The sequence below is a fragment of the Bombina bombina genome, chromosome 3 (genome assembly GCF_027579735.1).
Source record: "Bombina bombina isolate aBomBom1 chromosome 3, aBomBom1.pri, whole genome shotgun sequence".
Taxonomy (NCBI): Eukaryota; Metazoa; Chordata; class Amphibia; order Anura; family Bombinatoridae; genus Bombina; species Bombina bombina.
The window spans coordinates 384,868,249-384,891,800 of NC_069501.1; the positions used below are offsets into that span (position 1 = coordinate 384,868,249).

The following is a 23,552-nucleotide window of genomic DNA, read 5'->3' on the forward strand; positions in this document are numbered from 1 at the left end:
GCGGATCCTCCTCTGATCAATTCAGAAGCGCTAGTTACACATCTGAGTCGTGAGATATTAGATCAGTGTTTTTTTCTGCTCAGGAAGTGTAGCACTCGTTTAGCTTTCAAATTGGAGAAGTGAGCATAACACTTGAGAAATCATAAAGTAAGGAGGTTTTAAACAGAATTGTAATCTCTGTCTCAGCAGAACACCCTTTTATGATTGTTATTTGTTACAGTTCTTGATCACAATATATACAAATATCCTGCTCAGCCTATACAAACACCATACTGAAACATAATACAATGATACACACAAGCAATGCACACACCATTCAAGAGCACAGTGCAGCCTATGTAGAAACTAGATTTACAATATATTCTTCACTTGCTATATTCATCACTGTGCTACCAATGGAAAAGTCATCTACCATCCTAGGAAGAGCTATAAATCCACGTCCTGTTTCCTATTACCAGTCTTAGGGGCCCGAAGAAGACATGACATGCAGCCCTGCTCACTGGGGCACACTTAGACTCCCATTGCAGAACTGGGCACAAATGTACATGCTAAATCTGGCATGGCCTCCAATAGCATCAGATAAAATCACACAGAAAAGCAATGTATGCATGACAAATAGTGCTGCTGTGAAAGTAATGGGGAATGTTAAAAAACAATTATTCTTTCCCCAAGCAGGAGCCCCAGCTGATATACTGTTGTTTAACATACAATGACATGGCTTAGCCCAAGACCAAGGGTATACACTGCACACACTGCTAACATTTATCCAGTTCTAACTATACCCTACATTAGGGGTCACAAAGCAAAGCTACAGTAAAGAATATCAACTGCACTAGCACATACTGCTGCCATTTAACCAGCACTAGCTATACCCCTACACACCACGGCTCCATTAAAGAATATACACTGCACACACTGCTACCATTTAACCAGTTCTTACTATACCCCACATTAAGGATCACACACCAAGGCTCCATTAAAATGATATAAAATGCACATACTGCTGCCATTTAACCTGTTCTTACTATATCCCACATTAAGGATCATACACCATGGGGACGGTTTATTAAGATGCGGGTGGACATCGCTAAATGCCGACAACATACACTGTCCGCATGTATCATTGCACAAGCATTTCTAGTGAAATGCTTGTGCAATCTCGCCCCCTGCAGGTTTGCGGCCATTTGGGGTGTCAATCGTCCTGATCATATCTGATCGGGGATGCTTGCTTTCCGCCACCTCAGAGGTGGCGGACGAGGTAAGGAGCAGGGGTCTTAAAACCGCTGCTTCTTAACTTACGTTTCAGGGGAACTTGAATCTACAGGGGGTAGATTGCAGCATCCTCTGCTTGTTAAATCTTCCCCCAAGGCTCCATTCAAATGATATAAAATGCACATACTGCTGCCATTTAGCCAGTTCTAACTATACCCCACATTAAGGGTCACACAGCAAGGCTACAGTAAAGAATATAACCTGCACATACTGCTATCATTTAATCATTATTAGCTATACCCCACATTAAAGTGCCATAAAACAGGTCGAGATCGGTGCTTATCCTAAAAGGGCTAATTAAAGGGACACTGAACCCAATTTTTTTTCTTTTGTAATTCAGATAGAGCATGCAATTTTACGCAACTTTCTAATTTACTCCTTTTATCAATTTTTCTTTGTTCTCTTGCTATCTTTATTTGAAAAAGAAGACATCTAAGCTATTTTTTTGTTCAGGTCCTGGAGAGCACTTGTTTATTGGTCGGTTAAATTAATCCACCAATCAGCAAGAACAACCCAGGTTGTTCACCAAAAATGGGCCGGCATCTAAATTTACATTCTTGCTTTTCAAATAAAGATACCAAGAGAATGAAGAAAATTTGATAATGGGAGTAAATTAGAAAGTTGCTTAAAATTGCATGCTCTATCTGAATCACGAAAGAAAAAAAATCAGGTTCAGTGTCCCTTTAAGTAAAAATAGTTTGCATTAAAAAATGGTTTAAAAATAGCTGGCAAGTATTTTAAAATAATTTTCAAAAATAAGGAAAATTAGTTACAAAGCTGTGCTGTCTGGGGAAGCTAACTCCACCCCCCTTATCAGTGCTTAGACACAGGCATTGTATTTCAACTGAGTTCACAGCTTCTAGGCTTGCTCCAGCAGATAATCCCTATTCACCTCTGCATTTTACCAAAACAAAGGTGGCTATAGCTACAGCCATAAAAGGAAATGTGTGGGGGGAGTTAGAGCTCTACAGTTCAGAGACTAAAAAGAAAGGGTTAATGGCGAGGCACTGCAGTATACATTTGCAGGTAAAGTAATTAAAGTACATATTATATTATTTTGTCTCTATCCCAACTTGTTTTATGTCCCTTCAAGGCTCCATTAAATAATATAAGATGCATGTACTGCTGCCATTTATCCAGTTCTAACTATACCCCACATTAGGGATCACACAGCAAGGCTACAGTAAAGAATATAAACCGCACATACTGCTATCATTTAACCATTATTAGCTATACCCCACATTAAAAGGATACTGAATCCAATTTTTTTCTTTTATGATTCAGACAGAGCATGACATTTTAATTAACTTTCTAATTTACTCCTATTATTAATTTTTCTTCGTTCTCTTGCTATCTTTATTTTAAAAGCAGGAATGTTAATCTCAGCAGCCAGCCCATTTTAGGTTCAGCACCATGAATAGCGCTTGCTTATTGGAGGCTTACATTTACCGACGAATAAGCAAGCATAACCCAGGTTCTCAATAAAAAATGGGCCGGCTCCTAATTGCATTACATTCCTGCTTTTTAAATAAAGATAGCAAGAGAACTAAGAAAAATTGATAATAGGAGTAAATTAGAAAGTTGCTTAAAATTGTATGCTCTATCTGAACCATGAAAGAAAAAATGTGGGTTTAGTGTCCCTACCACTCACCAAGGCTACAGTAAGGAATATAAACTGCAAACACTGCTATCATTTAACAAGTGTTAGCTACACCCCACATTAAAGGGACAGTATACACTCATTTTCATATAACTGCATGTAATAGACACTACTATAAAGAATAAGATGCACAGATACTGATATAAATATCCAGTATAAAACTGTTTAAAAACTTACTTAGAAGCTGTCAGTTTGGCTCTGTTGAAAAGGTAGCTGGAAAGCCCACTGCAAGTGGCAAATAAAACACTCCCCCCCTCCCCCTTCTTTTGCATATGAAAAGACCCTTTACACAAACAGGAGCAAGCTGGAGAAGGTAGCTGACAGTATTCACATAAAACTTTGGGGCTTGGTTAGGAGTCTGAAAATCAGAGCAATGTTATTTAAAAATAAGCAAAACTATACATTTATTTAAAAAAAAAACTTTATGGGCTATATAAATAGATCATCTACAAAACATTTATGCAAAGAAAAAATGAGTGTATAATGTCCCTTTAAGGAACACACACCATCACCAAGGCTACAGTAAGGAATATAAACGGCAAACACTAAGAATCACAGTGCAGCCCTGAACAAAACCCACCCATTTTCTGAGAGTCTATATTTAATGTGCCTCAGTTGTTGTCGACTTATGTGTGTTGTAGGAGAGTGTGTGGTGTGTGTTGAATGATAGTGTATGGTGTGTTGTATAAGATTGTGTGTGCGGTGTATGTTGTATAAGTGTGTGTGTGTGAGTGTGTGTTGTATGGTGTTTGTTGTGATATTATAATATATAATGCTCTCTTCCTAGTTTGTGCTCTGACTTGTAAATGTATATAATTGTTGCAAAGAAGCAGGGGCGGGGACAGTGTTGTTGAAGTGAGGAACCAGGAAATAAAGTGTGTAGTTAGTTGCTGTATAAATGGACTCTGTGTCAGATATATTTCTAAACCACCTGGATTTACAAACACTACATTTTGGCGACGAGGATTATGTTTGAACCCTATTGCTTTGTCTCAGCAAACAGTGAGTAACCTGCTGCAATACACACACAAGAATGGCTGCATGTAATGAATACAACTTCCCTGTGTTTGATTCTGATGCAGAACTAAGCTCAGTAGGCCCAAGATGGCTAAAATGGATTCAGAGATTTGAAAATTATCTTATTGCTTTGGATGTTACTGATGCAAACAGAAAAAAGGCTTTACTGCTTCATTTAGCTGGAGAAAAAGTGTATGACATTTATGATACCTTGTCTGCAACCACTGACTCATACAATGATGTTAAAGATAAACTGACAACATATTTTCTCCCTAAAAAGAACACTCAGTATGAAATATACACATTCAGACAGGCAACACAACAGGGTGATGAACCTTTAGATGCATTTCAAACCAGGTTACGTTTACTAGGAAAGAATTGTGAGTTTTCTAATGTTGAAAATGAGATTAAAGCACAGATAATACAAAGCTGCACTTCTTCAAAACTTAGGAAATATGCACTGAGACAATCTGAACTATCTTTAAAAGATTTGCTTGATTATGGCAGAACATTAGAAATTGCTGACAGGCAAGCTGCAAGCATAGAAAATAGATCTACTGAAGATCAGTTTATTACAAATAGAGTTCAAAAAGACATTTCAACAGTACAGCCCACAAAAAAGAAACAGATCTCATGTGTGTTATGCAGGAACTGTGGGGGTTTCTATCCACATAATGGGACTTGTCCTGCAAGGAATAAGCAATGCAGGGCATGTGGGAAATTGAATCACTTTGCAAAGCAATGTAGAACAAAACTGTATCAAATACCTCAATCACATACTGAGACACATACATCAGAACAGTGGAAAGTAAATCTAGTCAGATCTCCTGATCAAAAAGGACAATATTCAAACAATGATGACAAATATGTATTTGTAGTAAACAACATGTGTAACCTAACTCAGCCACAAGTTGATGTACTCATTAATGACACTAAAATCACTGCATTGATTGATTCAGGATCTGCTGTCAATTTAGTGGGTGAACAAACATTTCACATGTTAAAACCACAACCACAGTTATTACAGAGTAAAATAAATATATATGCATATGGATCAACTAAACCCCTTAATGTCATTGGTAAATTTACAGCCACATGTGCATTTAAACACAACAAAACAGCAACTATGTTTTATGTTATAAAGGGTCAAAATTCTTCTCTTCTGAGTTTTGAAACTTCATCCAGTTTGGGACTTATAAAGCTTATGAATGCAATTTCACCTAGAAAGGACACAGGATCTGTAGCAGATCGGTTAGTACAGCAGTATTCCCATTTGTTTAATGGCATTGGTAAATTGAAAGATTTTCAAGTACAGCTGCATATTAATCCACATATAAAACCTGTAATACAACCACATAGAAGAATTCCATTTCATCTAAGGCACAAGGTTGATGCTGAACTCAGGAACCTTGAAACACAAGGAATCATTGAAAGAGTGCAGGGGCCAACTCCATGGGTCTCCCCAATAGTATCAATGCCAAAACCCAAAGACCCAAATAGTGTAAGAATTTGCATAGACATGAGGCAAGCCAACACTGCCATTATCAGGGAGCGCCACGTTACCCCAACATTAGATGATATAATTCATGATCTCAACCAGGCAAAAGTTTTCTCCAAACTTGATTTAAAATCAGGCTATCATCAACTGGAATTGGATCCAACAAGTAGATATATAACTACATTCTCAACACACACAGGATTGTGGAGATACAAGCGCCTAAGTTTTGGTGTTTCTTCTGCTGCTGAAGTATTTCAAAATGCAATACAGCAAACATTATCTGGAATTCCAGGAGTTAAAAACTTCAGCGATGATATCATTGTGTTTGGAGCTACTCAAGAGGACCATGATAAAAATCTCACAGCAGTTTTTGAGCGACTTCATGAGAAAGGACTTACCTTAAATTGTAGTAAGTGTGAATTTAACAAAACTAAACTAGAATTTTATGGATTTGTTTTTTCAGCTGAAGGCATATCAGCAGACCCAAAGAAAGTGGAAGCAATTCAGAATGCAAATCCTCCAATAGACGCCAGTGAAGTCAGAAGTTTCCTAGGGATGGTAAACTACTGTTCTCGATTTATCCCTAATTTCTCTACTATTGCCACACCTTTAAGAGAGTTAACAAAGAAAAGTGTGCCATGGCGTTGGACTGAAACTGAACAACAAGCTTTTCAACAACTGAAACAGAGTTTGACCAGTGACAAGACAATGTCCTATTTTAACCCTCAACGGCAAACTATTCTTTTAGTAGATGCTAGCCCTGTTGGTTTAGGTGCTATTCTGGTGCAGAGAGACAAAGGCAAGCATTATATAATTGCTTATGGTAGCCGTTTTTTAAATGATGTGGAAAAACGTTATTCTCAAACAGAACGTGAAGCTCTGGCAATAGTTTGGAGTTGTGAATACTTTCATTTATATTTATATGGTTGTCCATTCACACTGATCACAGATCACAAGCCTTTACAGTTGATCTGGAATAATCCAAAATCCAAACCGCCCGCTAGAATAGAAAGATGGGGTTTAAGACTACAACCATATAATTTTACTGTGGTTTACAAATCTGGAAAAGAGAACCCAGCAGACTATATGTCTCGACATCCTATATCAACAGATTCATTCACAAGTCCACCAAGTTCCATGGATGCAGAGGAATATATCAATTTTGTTACTAATCATGCTATACCTAAAGCATTGAGTTTAGAAGAAATACAACAAGCAACATTAGCTGATCCTATACTGCAAAAACTCGCTGTATTAGTTCGGAATGGAAAATGGTACACAGCTGATTCTGACAAAATACATGGAAAAGAGTTGAAGTCATTTGCAAGATTTAGCAAAGAACTCTCAGTGAATAATGACAACAGTATTATCTTGCGAGGTAATCGACTAGTCATTCCAACATGTTTACAACAGCAAGTATTATCCTTAGCACATGAAGGTCACCAAGGAATAGTTAAAATGAAAAGTTTATTACGAGAAAAAGTGTGGTTTCCATCAATAGATCAACAAGCAGAAAAGTTGGTGAGAAATTGTATTGTGTGTCAAGCCACAACTCCAGGAGCTCACAAAGAACCTTTAAAAATGTCTGCATTGCCTGAAGCACCATGGTGTAATGTGAGTATAGATTTTTATGGTCCATTACCTACTAGAGATTATTTGATGGTGATTATAGACGAATATTCAAGATACCCGGTAGTAGAAGTTATCAGCTCAACATCTTCAGTCACTGTTATTCCGGTTTTAGACAAAGTTTTCTCTTTATTGGGAATTCCTAAAATTGTTAAAACAGATAACGGTCCCCCATTTAACAGTACTCAGTTTAATAAATTTGCTTCATATCTTGGATTTAAACATAGGCGCATTACTCCTTTGTGGCCACAAGCTAATGCAGAAGCTGAAAGATTCATGCGTTCTATGGGGAAATTTCTAAGGGCAACTACAGCGCAAGGTAGACCATGGAAACAAAATTTATACTCTTTTCTGAGAGACTATCGATCAACTCCCCATTGTACTACTGGCAGATCACCTGCAGAGCTGTTATTCAATCGCAAACTTCGGATCAAAATTCCGGATATAAATGATTCGCTAACAGAGACACTCAACAAGGACTTAATACAAAAAGACAGTCATGCCAAAGCCAAGATGAAAGCTTATGCGGATAAATATTATCATACCAAATCTGCTCCTTTTGCTGTTGGAGACAGAGTCCTGTGTAGGCAAGATAGACGACACAAGTTGGATACTTTATATGATGTCATCCCATATACAGTTACAAGAATTCAAGGATCAATGATCACTGCAGTAAGAAATGGACATACAATTACTCGGAACTCTTATTTCTTCAAGAAACTACACAAAGAACAGGACACTGAAGTATCTGATGCAGAAGATGATGATTCTGATATACCCAAATTATTTCAAGAACATGATGATAATATGAATAACTCAGAGAGCAGTGAGGGGGAAGAAAACATAGCATATGATCAGTCCTTAGATACTAATCGAAAATACCCTCTCAGAGAAAATAGAAGACCTCCTGAATACCTTAAAAACTATGAAAAATAATGTGTTTTCATGTAATGTATTATGTCATCATGCAACTCTTTTATGTGAAATATAGTTGGTCTTATTTCTAGATATTAAGCATAGTATATATATAGTTATATTTATGTTTAGTTTATTTGTTATGTTTCTAATCTAAAGTAAGGGAGAGATATGGTGTTTGTTGTGATATTATAATATATAATGCTCTCTTCCTAGTTTGTGCTCTGACTTGTAAATGTATATAATTGTTGCAAAGAAGCAGGGGCGGGGACAGTGTTGTTGAAGTGAGGAACCAGGAAATAAAGTGTGTAGTTAGTTGCTGTATAAATGGACTCTGTGTCAGATATATTTCTAAACCACCTGGATTTACAAACACTACATGTTGTATGAAAGTGTGTGTGGTTTAAGGAGTGTGTGGTGTGTGTTGAATGATAGTGTATGGTGTGTTTTATAAGATTGTGTGTGTGGTGTATGTTGTATAAGTGTGTGTGTGTGAGTATGTGTTGTATGAAAGTGTGTGTGGTTTAAGGAGTGTGTGGTGTGCAAGTGTTATAAGAGAGTTTGTATGTGGTATTACCTTTTACAACAATTTTAAGTTTGACTACAATCAGGAATAAAGTATGCACACATTTTTGTCACTTTGCCAAAAATTGCAGCTATCTTGTATATTATTTCATACATTTCATACCAAGCATAAAAATAGGGTTGCAAATGTACAGGATATCATTACACTGGGAAAGTACACAAGGAGTTCTGTGTGTGTAGCGCTCGGTTCACTCCCAGCGTAATTGCTGCAGGGGGTGGAGAAACAAATCCTCCTGTCGGCTCAATGGAGAGTGGGTGCAAATATGGAAAGTCCTGTTATGCGGCCCCAAATTAAGTCTGCCAACTTAATAGTAAATACAAATAGATCCAGTAGAGAGGCGCACCACAGAGTCAATCACTCCAAAGTAAAAATAACTGTTAGTTTATTTCGGCACATCGTTAAAAGCATATAACAGGGCACACAGGCCCAACAGGCTCACAGGTAAAAACACAACACAGGTGTGTCAGATAGTTACGCAGACATGTTTCGTGAGCATGCTCACTTGTTCACTGCATATGGGACTAATCTGACACACCTTTACTTAAACCACAGATTTAAAGACACAGTGTAGATGTTAAAGTGGTACAAGTTAACATTGGACTTTAAATAGTATACTTTTATTTCTTAATACTTTAAATAAATGGAGAGATCAATAAATCAAAAATAGTCTTGTAGCTGTCCTTTAACCATATAAATTGTTGAAGTTAAGACATATAGTGCTTAGGTTGCAATTGTTGCATTTTAACAATTATAAACAATTACAAGTATATAAACATTTCATTTGTATTGTTTTAATACTATCGGATGTTAAAAATGCAGTATTTGCAACAAAATACAAATTTATAACTATAAAGCACTATATATGTCATTAAGACTATATTCACTTTGTTTCACTTAAAATAGTGCATATGGAAAAAACAACCTTCATTTCCCCTTTTTTTCCCCAATTTTTAATTTTTAACGCTTTAAGAAATGAGAAACAGATAGAAACAGAAGATATGCATATATCCTATAGATATGTGGGGAGGGCAAGTTTTTTGGCAAATATGTGATCACATGCAAAGAAGAAATGCAGATGTTTAAGTAAACAAATCTAGGTCTCTTCTCATGTTTAGACCTAGGGGGTTACTTGTCTTTAGTGAGAAGATCCAATAAACTTCTCGTTTGTTTAGTTTGTCTTCCCTGTTGCCCCCTCTTCTCCAGTGGGGTACATGATCAATCCCTTGCAAGGTTAAACTTGACATATCAGAATCATGTAGATTTTTAAAGTGTCTGGAGATAGGAGTGTCAGATTTTTCATCTTTCCCAGACCGTAGGTGTTCTAAAAACCTATCTTTGATGGGACGCTTCGTTTTACCTACATATTGACAATTGCAAATTCTGCATGTCAAGAGATAGACCACGTGAGTGGTCTTGCAATTAATGAAAAAATTTATCTTATGTTACATAATTTTTTCATTAATTGCAAGACCACTCACGTGGTCTATCTCTTGACATGCAGAATTTGCAATTGTCAATATGTAGGTAAAACGAAGCGTCCCATCAAAGATAGGTTTTTAGAACACCTACGGTCTGGGAAAGATGAAAAATCTGACACTCCTATCTCCAGACACTTTAAAAATCTACATGATTCTGATATGTCAAGTTTAACCTTGCAAGGGATTGATCATGTACCCCACTGGAGAAGAGGGGGCAACAGGGAAGACAAACTAAACAAACGAGAAGTTTATTGGATCTTCTCACTAAAGACAAGTAACCCCCTAGGTCTAAACATGAGAAGAGACCTAGATTTGTTTACTTAAACATCTGCATTTCTTCTTTGCATGTGATCACATATTTGCCAAAAAACTTGCCCTCCCCACATATCTATAGGATATATGCATATCTTCTGTTTCTATCTGTTTCTCATTTCTTAAAGCGTTAAAAATTAAAAATTGGGGAAAAAAAGGGGAAATGAAGGTTGTTTTTTCCATATGCACTATTTTAAGTGAAACAAAGTGAATATAGTCTTAATGACATATATAGTGCTTTATAGTTATAAATTTGTATTTTGTTGCAAATACTGCATTTTTAACATCCGATAGTATTAAAACAATACAAATGAAATGTTTATATACTTGTAATTGTTTATAATTGTTAAAATGCAACAATTGCAACCTAAGCACTATATGTCTTAACTTCAACAATTTATATGGTTAAAGGACAGCTACAAGACTATTTTTGATTTATTGATCTCTCCATTTATTTAAAGTATTAAGAAATAAAAGTATACTATTTAAAGTCCAATGTTAACTTGTACCACTTTAACATCTACACTGTGTCTTTAAATCTGTGGTTTAAGTAAAGGTGTGTCAGATTAGTCCCATATGCAGTGAACAAGTGAGCATGCTCACGAAACATGTCTGCGTAACTATCTGACACACCTGTGTTGTGTTTTTACCTGTGAGCCTGTTGGGCCTGTGTGCCCTGTTATATGCTTTTAACGATGTGCCGAAATAAACTAACAGTTATTTTTACTTTGGAGTGATTGACTCTGTGGTGCGCCTCTCTACTGGATCTATCATTACACTGGGTCTTGGGGGAAAAAGTCGGAAGAACCTTACTTAAAATGTCAACCTTTTGTTTGTTTTGTTGTTATGTGTTCTGCACAATGTAGTAAAAAAATAACCTGTATCACAGACTATATTCTCCCCTGTGCTACTAAAAATAAGTACAGTGTCAACAAAATACTTTAAATAAAGAGCTTGAACAAATATGGCATTGGTACTAAAATAAAGAAGCATTTTTTTTTAATAAAAAGTATTGAAATAACTGATATAAATACAAATATTTTCACTCTTAAACTGCGAGCGGGAGCGCATAATACTGATCCACTTATAATCTAGCCCATAATTGTAAAAAAAATACCTCTACATATTATTCTATGGCGAATCTTTACTTTGAATACATCACTATATCTAGCATATATTTACTGTAAAACATTCCTTTAATTAGATATTAAAATGAAAGCATTTCTTATTCAAATGATTAACAAATGATTTCATTGGGTTTGCTAAGCAGTATTATGGAGATTTACCTTCTAACTTCCCCAGTGTATGTTGTGTTGTCTCAGTCCTTTGGCTGCTGATAGACTGTCTCCTTAGGCTGTAACGTTGTAAGAAAAGGTGAGATTAGAATCTTTTTAACAATTTCTGGGAAGTTAGAGGTGTGCTAAACTGGCAGCTACACAGGGATTCCTCATATTGCATCAGATTACACATATAACTATAATATAAAGACAATATAAGGAAGTTTATAAAATACTTTTATCTGGCCATCTAAATAAAAAGATATTATTATAACATACTTAGGTTAGGAATCTGTTTGGTGTTTTTTTTATGTTCCTAGGACTTTCAGCATTGGCTTGTAAAGTATTGTCATTGTTTCAGTCCTTTTAAATGCTAAATGTGTTAATAGGATCAGGGAATCAGAGTAAGTCTTACTGTGTTTTTGTTTAAAGGAACAGTGTACTGTAAAATTGTGTTTCCAAAGACTTCTGAAAATTAACATTTTATTACATATCTCTCCTACCCTGTACTGGGAGTGCTATTTCTTCTACATGCTATGTTTACATAGCTTTTTATAGAAATTTCAGAATAGGCAGGGATACCTCAGGCAAAATCAGCTATTTGACTGCTCTTTCTGAAAGCTTATTCCATTTAAATAGATTGTTATCAATTAGCAAAAACAATGGTTTCATTTACACAATAAACCAAAAAGATCATTTTTTAAATTTTATACTCTGCAGCAACACATTAAGGGGAAATTAATTTTGCAACACAATATCCCTTTAAATTGTGCTCTCTGCTATGAAAATGCTTAACCTCTCTAGTTTCTCTCTGCTTTATAAAATACAACAAACAACATTTAGAGGAGACAGCAAACCTCTAAGCCAAGTCTTAAAGGGATAGGAAAGTCAAAATTAAACTTGCATGATTCAGATAGAGCATGTAGTTTTAAGACACTTTAACATTCACTTCTATTTTCAGACATGCTTTGTTCTCTTGGTATTCCTTGTTAAAAAAGAATACGCACATATCCTACACTAGTGGGAGCTGCTGCTAATTGGTGCCTGCACACTTCTGTCTTTTGTGATTGGCTAATTAGATGTGTTCATCTAGCTGCCAGTAGAGCAAACGCTGTTCCTTCAGCAAAGGATATCAAGAGAACAAAGCAAATTTGAGAATGGAAGTAAATTGGAAAGTTATTTAAAATGGTATTTTCTATCATGAAAGAAAATGTTGGGGTTTTCTGTCCCTTTAACATTTTTAAAACAAATTAACATCCTTTTTACCACAATTGTTTATCAATAGACAAACTCCATCCACTATTATTTGGAGGAGCTAATCTGGTCCACAGACAACAAGGCTAATTCCGGCTATAATGTTCGAGTGTATTGTTTTGCAGTTGTTATTCGATAAAGACAGTTAGTGATAGATGTATAGCAAAATTAGCATTGAGAAGTCAGCAGGGCGCTGTTTAAGTTTTCAGAATTAGAAAGATGTGATTGCTGATTAAAATCCAGATAGTACTTGCTTGGATCTTTGATGTAAACTTTATAGCTGATGATCTGTCAGATTTTCTTACCTATCAGATTTTCCTCCCGCGCCTACTGCGCATGCACACACGTACATCACTTAATTCCACATGGAATGCAGTGACGTAGGTTTGTGCATGTACAGTAGGAAAATCTGACATAACACCGGCACCCTGGTTGCTGGAGAGTGCACATTTTTAGAGAATATATATATGTATATATATATATATACTGTATATTGAGATTGAACAAATATGGCATTGGTACTAAAATAAAGAAGCATTTTTTTTATAAAAAGTATTGAAATAACTGATATAAATACAAATATTTTTACTCTTAAACTGCAAGCGGGAGCGCATAATACTGATCCACTTATAATCTAGCCCATAATTGTAAAAAAAATACCTCTACATATTATTCTATGGCGAATCTTTACTTTGAATACATCACTATGTCTAGCATATATTTACTGTAAAACATTCCTTTAATTAGATATTAAAATTAAAGCATTTCTTATGGTTCATGTGTAGATCAGTGAAAAGCTCTTCAAATGATTAACAAATGATTTCATTGGGTTTGCTAAGCAGTATTATGGAGATTTACCTTCTAACTTCCCCAGTGTATGTTGTGTTGTCTCAGTCCTTTGGCTGCTGATGATAGACTGTCTCCTTAGGCTGTAACGTTGTAAGAAAAGGTGAGATCAGAATCTTTTTAACAATTTCTGGGAAGTTAGAGGTGTGCTAAACTGGCAGCTACACAGGGATTCCTTCTATTGCATCAGATTACACATATAACTATAATATAAAGACAATATAAGGAAGTCAAAAAAATACTTTTATCTAGCCATCTAAATAAAAAGATATTATAACATACTTAGGAATCTGTTTGGTGTTTTTTTTATGTTCCTAGGACTTTTAGCATTGGCTTGTAAAGAATTGTCATTGGTTCAGTCCTTTTAAATGCTAAATTTGTTAATATTATCAGGGAATCAGAGTAAGTCTTCCTGTGTTTTTGTTTAAAGGGACACTCAGGTTTTATTAAATTTTCATGATTCAGATACAACATGTAATTTTAAACAACTTTCCAATTTACTTCCATTAAAAAAAATGTGCACATTCTTTTATATTTACACTTTTTTGAGTCACCAGCTCCTACTGAGCATGTGCAAGAACTCAGACTATACGTATATGCATTTGCGATTGGCTGATTGCTATCACATGGTACAGGGGGAGTGGAAATATACATAACTTTGAAATGTGTTAGAAATAATCTACTACTTATTTGAAATTCAGAGTAAATGATATTGTATTGTCTTGTTATCTTGCATTTGTTGATCATGCAAATCTGCTGTGTTTACTGATCCTTTAAAGGAATAGTGTACTGTAAAATTGTGTTTCCAAAGACTTCTGAAAATGAACATTTTATTACTTATCTCTCCTACCCTATACTGGGAGTGCTATTTCTTCTACATGCTATGTTTACATTTTAAAATTCACTTCTAGTTTCAAACATGCTTTGTTGTTTGGTATTCCTTGTTGAAAAAGAATATGCACATATCCTACACTAGTGAGAGCTGCTGCTAATTGGTGCCTGCACACTTCTGTCTTTTGTGATTGGCTAATTAGATGTGTTCATCTAGCTGCCAGTAGAGCAAATGCAGTTCCTTCCGCAAAGATATCAAGAGAACAAATCAAACTTGAGAATGGAAGTAAATTGGAAAGTTATTTAAAATGGTATTTTCTATCCAAATCATGAAAGAAAATGTTGGGGTTTTCTGTCCCTTTAACATTTTTAAAACAAATTAACATTCTTTTTACCGCAATTATTTATCAATAGCCAAACTCCATCCACTATTATTTGGAGGAGCTAATCTGGTCCACAGACAACAAGGCTAATTCCGGCTATAATGTTCAAGTGTATTGTTTTGCAGTTGTTATTCGATAAAGACAGTTAGTGATAGATGTATAGCAAAATTAGCATTGAGAAGTCAGCAGGGCGCTGTTTAAGTTTTCGGAATTAGAAAGATGTGATTGCTGATTAAAATCCAGATAGTACTTGCTTGGATCTTTGTTGTAAACTCTACAGCCGGTGATCTGTCAGATTTTCTTACCTATCAGATTTTCCTACTGCGCCTACTGCGCATGCGCACACTTACATCACTTCATTCCACATGGAATGCAGTGACGTAGGTTTGTGCATGTAAGTAGGAAAATCTGACATAACACCGGCACCCTGGTAGCTGGAGAGTGCCCATTTTTAGAGAATATATATATATATATATATATATATATATATATATATATATATATATATATATATATATATATATATATATATATATATACACACACACAATTAGCTAGCTAAATAGATAACATGTTCAAATAATTTAGCACTCAATAGTAATTTTTAAATTATGTTGAAAAATAATAGAAATATTTTTTGTTTTACTATAGCCCTTAAAATAAAAAAAACAAAACAAAACGTAAACGAAAGAAGCTTATCTTGGTTGCCCGAAATATAAAACAATATGAGAATAAATGAATTCTGTGATCCTACTGGTTAATTTGCTACTTTAACAATTGCAACAAATGCTCACAGTTCACAATTACTTGCTAATTTATGTGAAATGTACATTTACCAGAATGCTTTATTTTGTTTACTACCAACTGATTACTGGAAACTGTTTTTTTGTTTGTTTATTGTGTAATTTGTATTGATAAGCTCAAAACGACACATGAAGCGGAAACTAATGGTTACTGGAATTGATCTGCTGAATAGAAAACTACTGAAAGAACATAAATAAACTGCTGAGTAACAGAGACAATTGAATAGTTGAGGAAGCAAATGTTTAAAGGGACACTCAAGTAAAAATTAAACTTTCATGATTCAGATAGAGCAGTATTTTTAAACAACAGTCTTTTTATATATTTGTTTTTTGAGCATGTGCAAGAATTCACAGAATATAGGTATATGCATTTGTGATTGGAAGATGGCTGTCACATGATACAGAAGGAGTGGACATAGATATAACTGAAATCTGTCAGAAAAATAATATTCATTTGAAGTTAAGACTAAGGGCTTGATGATCTAAGCTCTCTGGGCTGGCGAGTTTACTAAAGAATGCTCGCCAGTCCTTCTATTTCCCTGGTGGTATGATCTTTGCCCTGAAAACAGGGTGTCTCGCTAAGGCGCGAATACTGCATTTTCGTATGAAAAGTGCACAATAAAATTTATATTTTAAACATCACACAAAACAAATAATTTAACCATTCACACAAAAATAAGCAGAGAAAAATTGTATTGTTAAGATGCATCAAAAATCGTAACAAAATTCTTTACCAAAAATCGTATTTTACCAAAACCGTAAAATTTGTATGTATATTACACAGGAATTATTTTTATTAAATATGCACAGTGTAAAATCGTAATTTCAGTACACTGGATGTACAAAAAACACATAGAAATTTGCACTTATAAATACAAAATGCAAAGCGTAATTTTAGTTTTTTTCGTAAAATAGGCTGAACATGGGCGTTCCATGGGCGTATATATAAAAATGTCTTTCTAATCCCAGCGTAACTCTGTAAATTCTCGCCACTCGCAGGGTCCGACTGCCCCTTTTTTTACCATCATTCCACCAGGGCAGCCCCTGCGAGAGTTGTCGAGAAAAACTCGGTTTGATCTGGCGAGGTTTAGATCATCGAGGCCTAAATGCTGTTGCATTGTCTTTTGTCATACCGTTGTTGATTATGCAAATCTACTTTATGTATTGGCCCTTTAATAAAACAATTACATAGAAAGATGAGTTACAGTCATCACTGTTAAAGCATGTTGCCTAAACCCAAAACATTCGAACACAGCATGAGAACTAGCGCAGCAAAGGGGTAAGTTGTGCAGCGATGGACAGCAAATATAAATATATATATATATGATTATATACATACATATTTATGTGTTAATATGTAAATATACACATAAATATGTATCATTATAAGCATATACATTTATATTTACAGGGAACACACAGTTCCTATAAGGCACTTTTCAGTGGCATTTTTTTTTCTTACATCCCACATAACTGATTTAAGCAGTTTTTTTTTTTTTTTTTAAATAAAGATGCTTTTGTTTTTTGTTTTAATTAAACAAAAACACACCACTTAATTTTAGGGGAAGTTGGGGGCAATTTAGAAAATGAACCAGAGATTTGATCTCCGGTTAATTTTCTGAGCGCTAAGTGCTACTGCGAGTTCACGGTAGCAATAACCAGCTGCTTGTAATGGCTGGTTATGTATTGCACGCCCGAAAACGGGCAAATTTTCCCGTTTGTTGGTGCGTGATAAATTAGCAATCCATTTGTAATCTAGCCCTCAATTTTTTAGCTTTGTATACTAGGTGTAAAGGATCAAAATGCCCTTTACAATTATCATTACAAAATGTGATTTATTTATTTTTAAAACATGTAAAACACCAACATACGCAATTAAATTAAATCGCCCTGGGTGTACTGGTGCTTTAAAGCTTCCAGTCCTGCCCTCTTACCTTGCTTCTGCTATGTTGTTCTGCCAGTAAATTCAGCTGTGTGCAGCGTGCTGGCTCATGCAGAGGCTGTCAGCACCATGCTGGAGGAAGAAGGGGGAGGTGACTACGCTTACAGAGGAAGTGCTTTGTGTCTTTGGTACAGCACCGCACATGGGACTAAGAAGGAGGAGCTGGAAATTACTCTGTGTAGTCAGCAGCAAAGAAGATTGCTATGGTCATGGTGTTAGAAGGGTCATGGTTGAAGCTGCTTTCCACATTGGGAGAGTATTCAGTCAAGCTATGTGTACGGCCGCCAGCCCCTTATATGTAGCACTGAGTTAATAATGTTGCTCTACTCTTGAGGATACAGCTGCCCCAGGAATAAAGTTGGCTCTGTAGTAGTAGAGCGCTATAGGACTATTATAAGCACAGAGTGAAGCATGAAACTGCACTGAATCCTAACTGTTCCACAAAGGTGTGTGTACATGCTGCCCCCTGCCAGCCTATCCCTGTCTGTTGCGCCAAACGGTTCTCCGGTAAAGCACTGGAAATTTTCAGAATTAAAGGGTCACTAAACCCAAAAATTTTTATTTCATGATTCAGATAGAGCATGCAATTTTAAGCAGCTTTCTAATTTACTCCTATTATCAATTTTTCTTCGTTCTCTTGCTATTTTTATTTAAAAAGCAGGAATGTGATGCATAGGAGCCAGCCCATTTTTGGTTAAGAACCTGGGTTATGCTTGCTTATTTGTGGGTAAATGTAAGCCTTCAATAAGCAAGCGCTATCCATGGTGCTGAACCTAAAATGGGATGGCTGCTAAGGTTTACATTCCTGCTTTTAAAATAAAGATAGCAAGAGAACGAAGAAAAATTGATAATTGGAGTAAATTAGAAAGTTCCTTAAAAAATGTAAAGCTTAAAATTTCATGCTCTATCTGAATCATGAAAGAACAATTTTGGGCTCAGTGTCCCTTTAAATTGCTAGAAAGTTGAGGGGGGATAATTGTTGAATACGTTCTGTTGAATATGTTTTTTTTTTTTAAACTATAGACAATTAAAAAGGGATATTCTGATATAAAAATAAAACACTATTTAACATAATATGGGTCGAAAAAAGACTCAAGTCCATACATTTTCAACCTTTAAATTATTTGTATTTATATTTTGTTTTGTTAGAAAATTTAATTTTTAAATAATTTTCCCTTTCAAAGAGGTTAAATACATGGTAAAAGTTGTTCTCCTGCGCCACAAGACTTGATGATATAGCTGGTGAGTTAATCATGAGCAGGCATACATGCTAATGCTCAAATCACTGGCAGTATCATTATCATCAGGGGCAAAATTGCAATGTTCCAGTAATTCAATTATGAGTATGTTTTAATACTTTTGAAGGAGAGAAAAACAATATAAATAAATAAAACTGTATAGAAATTAAAATAGATATTATTTATACTCTAGAATGCCCCTTTAAACATTTTAAACTAAATCAGAAGCAGATATAGGTCTATATTCCAATAGTTTACAGTTTGAGGTAAAACATTTTTTTATCAACAATATATATCTGAGCTCCAGAACATCATTTCAATTTTGTGCAATCAGATTGGGTAAACATGAAAACTTTTAAATTGGCTTGTAAAAACTCTTATAACAAATAAACAGCCAATGGGAGCAGATCCCAATTATAAGCAACCATTCTGGTGATCATATTAGATTTACAAACTTGCGGCTAGATTACGAGTTTTGCGTTAGGCTTAAAAAGCAGCGTTAGCTGGTCCTAACGCTGCTTTTTAACGCCCGCTGGTATTACGAGTCTTGCAGGTACAGGTCTACCGCTCACTTTTTTGGCCAGACTTGGCAATACCGCAAATCTACTTACGTAAATTACGTATCCTCTTTTTTCAATGGGACTTGCATAGCGGCGGTATTACGAGTCTGCCAAAAAGTGAGCGGTAGACCCTCTCCTGTCAAGACTTTTACCGCATTTTAAAGTCAGTAGTTAAGAGTTTTACACTACAACGCTGTAGCATAAAACTCTTAACTAAAGTGCTAAAAAGTACACTAACACCCATAAAATACCTATTAACCCAAAAACCGAGGCCCTCCCACATCGCAAACACTAAAAGAAAATTTTTAACCCCTAATCTGCCGAACCGGACATCGCCGCCACTATAATAAATATATTAACCCCTAAACCGCCGCACTCCTGCCTCGCAAACACTAGTTACATTTTATTAACCCCTAATCTGCCGTCCCTAACATCGCCGCCACCTACCTAAATTTATTAACCCCTAATCTGCCGCCCCCAACGTCACCGCCACTATATTAAAGTTATTAACCCTAAATCTAACCCTAACCCTAACACCCCCTAACTTAAATATAATTAAAAGAAATCTAAATAAAAATTCCTATCATTAGCTAAATTATTCCTATTTAAAAGTAAATACTTACCTGTAAAATAAACCCTAAGATAGCTACAATATAACTAATAGTTACATTGTATCTAGCTTAGGTTTTTTATTTGTTTGATTTTTTAAATTTCAACTTTTTATTGAAAGAAGTTCACAGTACAATGACAGTAAATCATCATAGCAGCATGAAATACATTCAACAGGTATATACGGTAAAGTACAGTTTGATGGTCACATATAGTTCACATACTGTTATGTTCTAAAACAGTTAAACATGTAAGAAAATAGCAAACTTTTCAATCATAGAAGGAAACAGGGCACTCATTAGCCCTAATTAGGGAAACTAGTAGATACTGGGCCAGCAAAGCCCATAGATTGGTTTTCCAGGAAACTTACAAATTAAAATCGAACAGAAATGGACATCTCCCTCAAAGAAGGGGCAGAAGAAAAGGGATTAGGGTATCAGGGAAGGGGGGATCTAGCTTAGGTTTTATTTTTATTTCACAGGCAAGTTTGTATTTATTTTAACTAGGTAGAATAGTTATTAAATAGTTATTAACTATTTAATAACTACCTAGCTAAAATAAATACAAATTGACCTGTAAAATAAAACCTAACCTAAGTTACAATAACACCTAACACCACACTATAATTAAATAAATTAACTAAATTAAATAAAATTACCTAAATTAAATACAATTACCTAAATTAAAATAAATTAGCTAAAGTACAACCCCCCCCCTAAATTACAGAAAATAATAAACAAATTACAGATATTTAAACTAATTACACCTAATCTAATAGCCCTATTAAAAATTAAAAAAGCCCCCCCCCCCCCAAAAAAAAACCCTAGCATAAACTAAACTACCAATAGCCCTTAAAAGGGCCTTTTGCGGGGCATTGCCCCAAAGTAATCAGCTCTTTTACCTGTAAAAAAAAATACAAACAACCCCCCAACAGTAAAACCCACCACCCACGCAACCAACCCCCCAAATAAAATACTAACAAAAAAAACCTAAGCTCCCCATTGCCCTGAAAAGGGCATTTGGTTGGGCTTTGCCCTTAAAAGGGCAGTTGGCTCTTTTGACGCCCAAAATCCCTAACCTAAAAATAAAACCCACCCAATACACCCTTAAAAAAACCTAACACTAACCCCCTGAAAATCGACTTACCGGGAGACGTCTTTATCTGTAACAACCTTCCTCTCTGTATAGGGTTAATCTTTTTGGCCTCCTTTTCAATTCACTTATCCTTTATAAGGAACGCCTTTTCCTAATACCTTTGCTTGGTATTAAGGATCTCACCTGGTTACTAGCCTTTCTACTCCTTCTAGGATTAGAACTACTTCTATAATCAAGTTGTCTCCTGAGGAACTCTCTTCTTATTTATTTGGCAGTATTTCCTGCTGAAATAATTACCTCCGGACTTCGATTTGGACATCTCTCTCTCTGACTCCATACCTCTGCTCCGGAGCAACAACTGACAGGCGGGTGACGTCACCGACGGCCGCTCCGATCACCTCCGCACACGCCACGCTACAGAATCTGGCTCCGGTTACTTCCCGCTGCTTGTTCAGCTCTGCAAAGCAAACACTTCACTCTCTGGTCTCACTCAAACCGTTAACATATCCTTTGACCACGCTTGGTAAGCGAACCTATCACCATTGTAACTTAAAAATTCAAACACATTATTTGATTGCATTTATCTGACGTCTATTTGCTAAGTACTGTGAAAGTTATTCTACCTGCTTTACTTGATAACTTGTACCGGCTAATCGTTAACTACAGCATATCTAAGTCACATATGCTGTGTTAACTATAAGCTAAATAAAACATCCTAAGTTAAATTCATAATTACAGCAGTCATTGTTTTTATGAGACATTTGGGATAACACATTTATCTCTGATAGAGAAATGCTGACATATTTTATATGTTTTCTAAGGAAGATTGTTTGAATTGTTACAGAATACCAAGCCCAAAAATAACAAGATTAAGTGTGATGGATCCTGTGGAACTTTCAAACTATGTGGTAACCTTAGGCCAAAAGGTTGATCAATTAAATCAGGGTCTTAGAGATTTACAGATAGAAAACCAGACTTTAAAAAATATCATCAAAGAAGGCCTAACCCCAGCACACCAACACACTGATTCCTCCCCAGAACCACCTGTGAGTCCACCAGACAAGTTTAGTGGAGACAGGAAACAATTCAGACAATTTATCAATGCTTGCACATTATTTTTCACTTTAAAACCTAAAACTTTTTCTAATGATAAAATTAAGGTTTTAACAATGATATCTTATCTAAGAGGTGAACCCCGTGTCTGGGCAGATTCACTCTATGAACAAAATAATCCAATAATTAATTCTTTTGATAATTTTCTTAGTTCATTATCCTCTCTCTATGAAGATCCACACAGACAGAGTACAGCTGAACATAAACTCAGAGGTTTAAAACAGAATAAAAGGGCTGTGGAGGATTATATTTCAGAGTTTAAAATCTGGCAAATAGATTCTGGATGGAATCAGGTTTCCTTAAAGAGCCAATTTAGATTAGGTTTATCAGAACCTATTAAAGATGAATTTGCCAGATTAGAAATACCAGATGATTTAGAAGCTTTAATGCAGTTAAGTATAAAGATAGATCACAGACTTAGAGAGAGGAAACAGGAGAAGTTTTCCCATGACACCAATAACAGATATCATGACTCAAGAGCAACACTGCAGAATACAAAGGGTACAGAAGAACCTATGGATATAGGGACCATTAAAGGACCTTTAACTTCAGATGAAAAGATCAGACGTAGACTCAATCATTTATGCCTATATTGTGCATCAAAGGATCATGATGTCTCAAATTGCCCAGTACTTAAAAGAGTTAAAAAGGGTAAGAAAACAGACAATGAGTTAACCCTAAAATTAACTAACACTCTGGTAACAAACTGTCTTATTCCCGTCTCTTTACAGTGGGACCACCACCGCCTGTGTTCTGAAGCTGTAATCGATTCTGGGGCATATTCTTGCTATATAGATTCTGCACTTGTAATGTTGAATAAAATTCCACTTGTTAAAAAGCAAAAGCCTGTATTAGTGCGTCTCATTGACGGTAACCAACTAGAATCTGGGCCTATTACACACCAAACAGTACCCATTAAGGTTATATCACAAAACAACCATCATGAATATATTACATTCGATGTGTTGTCATCACCCATATTCCCACTTGTATTGGGGTTACAATGGTTAAAATTACATCAACCAACAATAGATTGGGAATCTAATAACATACAATTTACTTCCAGCTACTGTAAGACCACCTGTTTACCACATATACCCTTATTAACGATCACTGAAACTAAAATCCCGAAAGAGTATACAGATTTTGAATTAGTATTTTGTAAAAAAGAGGCTGAATCACTTCCACCCCATCGGCCATATGATTGCCCAATTGACTTAATTCCTGGATCTGA

At 35.5% G+C, this 23,552-nt stretch overlaps 1 protein-coding gene across 4 annotated transcripts in view; it reads right to left on the bottom strand.

Moving 5' to 3' along the window:
- Positions 1-23,552, bottom strand: part of LOC128653323 (uncharacterized) — a 64,787-nt gene that overhangs the window by 30,245 nt on the left and 10,990 nt on the right. For 2 of the 4 annotated variants that reach the window (XM_053706541.1, XM_053706538.1), the window contains exons 2-3: positions 13,757-13,827; positions 11,654-11,721 (exon numbers count right to left, since the gene is read on the bottom strand). The gene's annotated coding sequence lies outside the window, so the exon portion shown is untranslated. Of the gene's footprint in view, positions 1-11,653; positions 11,722-13,756; positions 13,828-17,695; positions 17,786-23,552 lie in introns of those variants that run through there. The other 2 variants (XM_053706540.1, XM_053706539.1) reach the window with 2 other exon arrangements.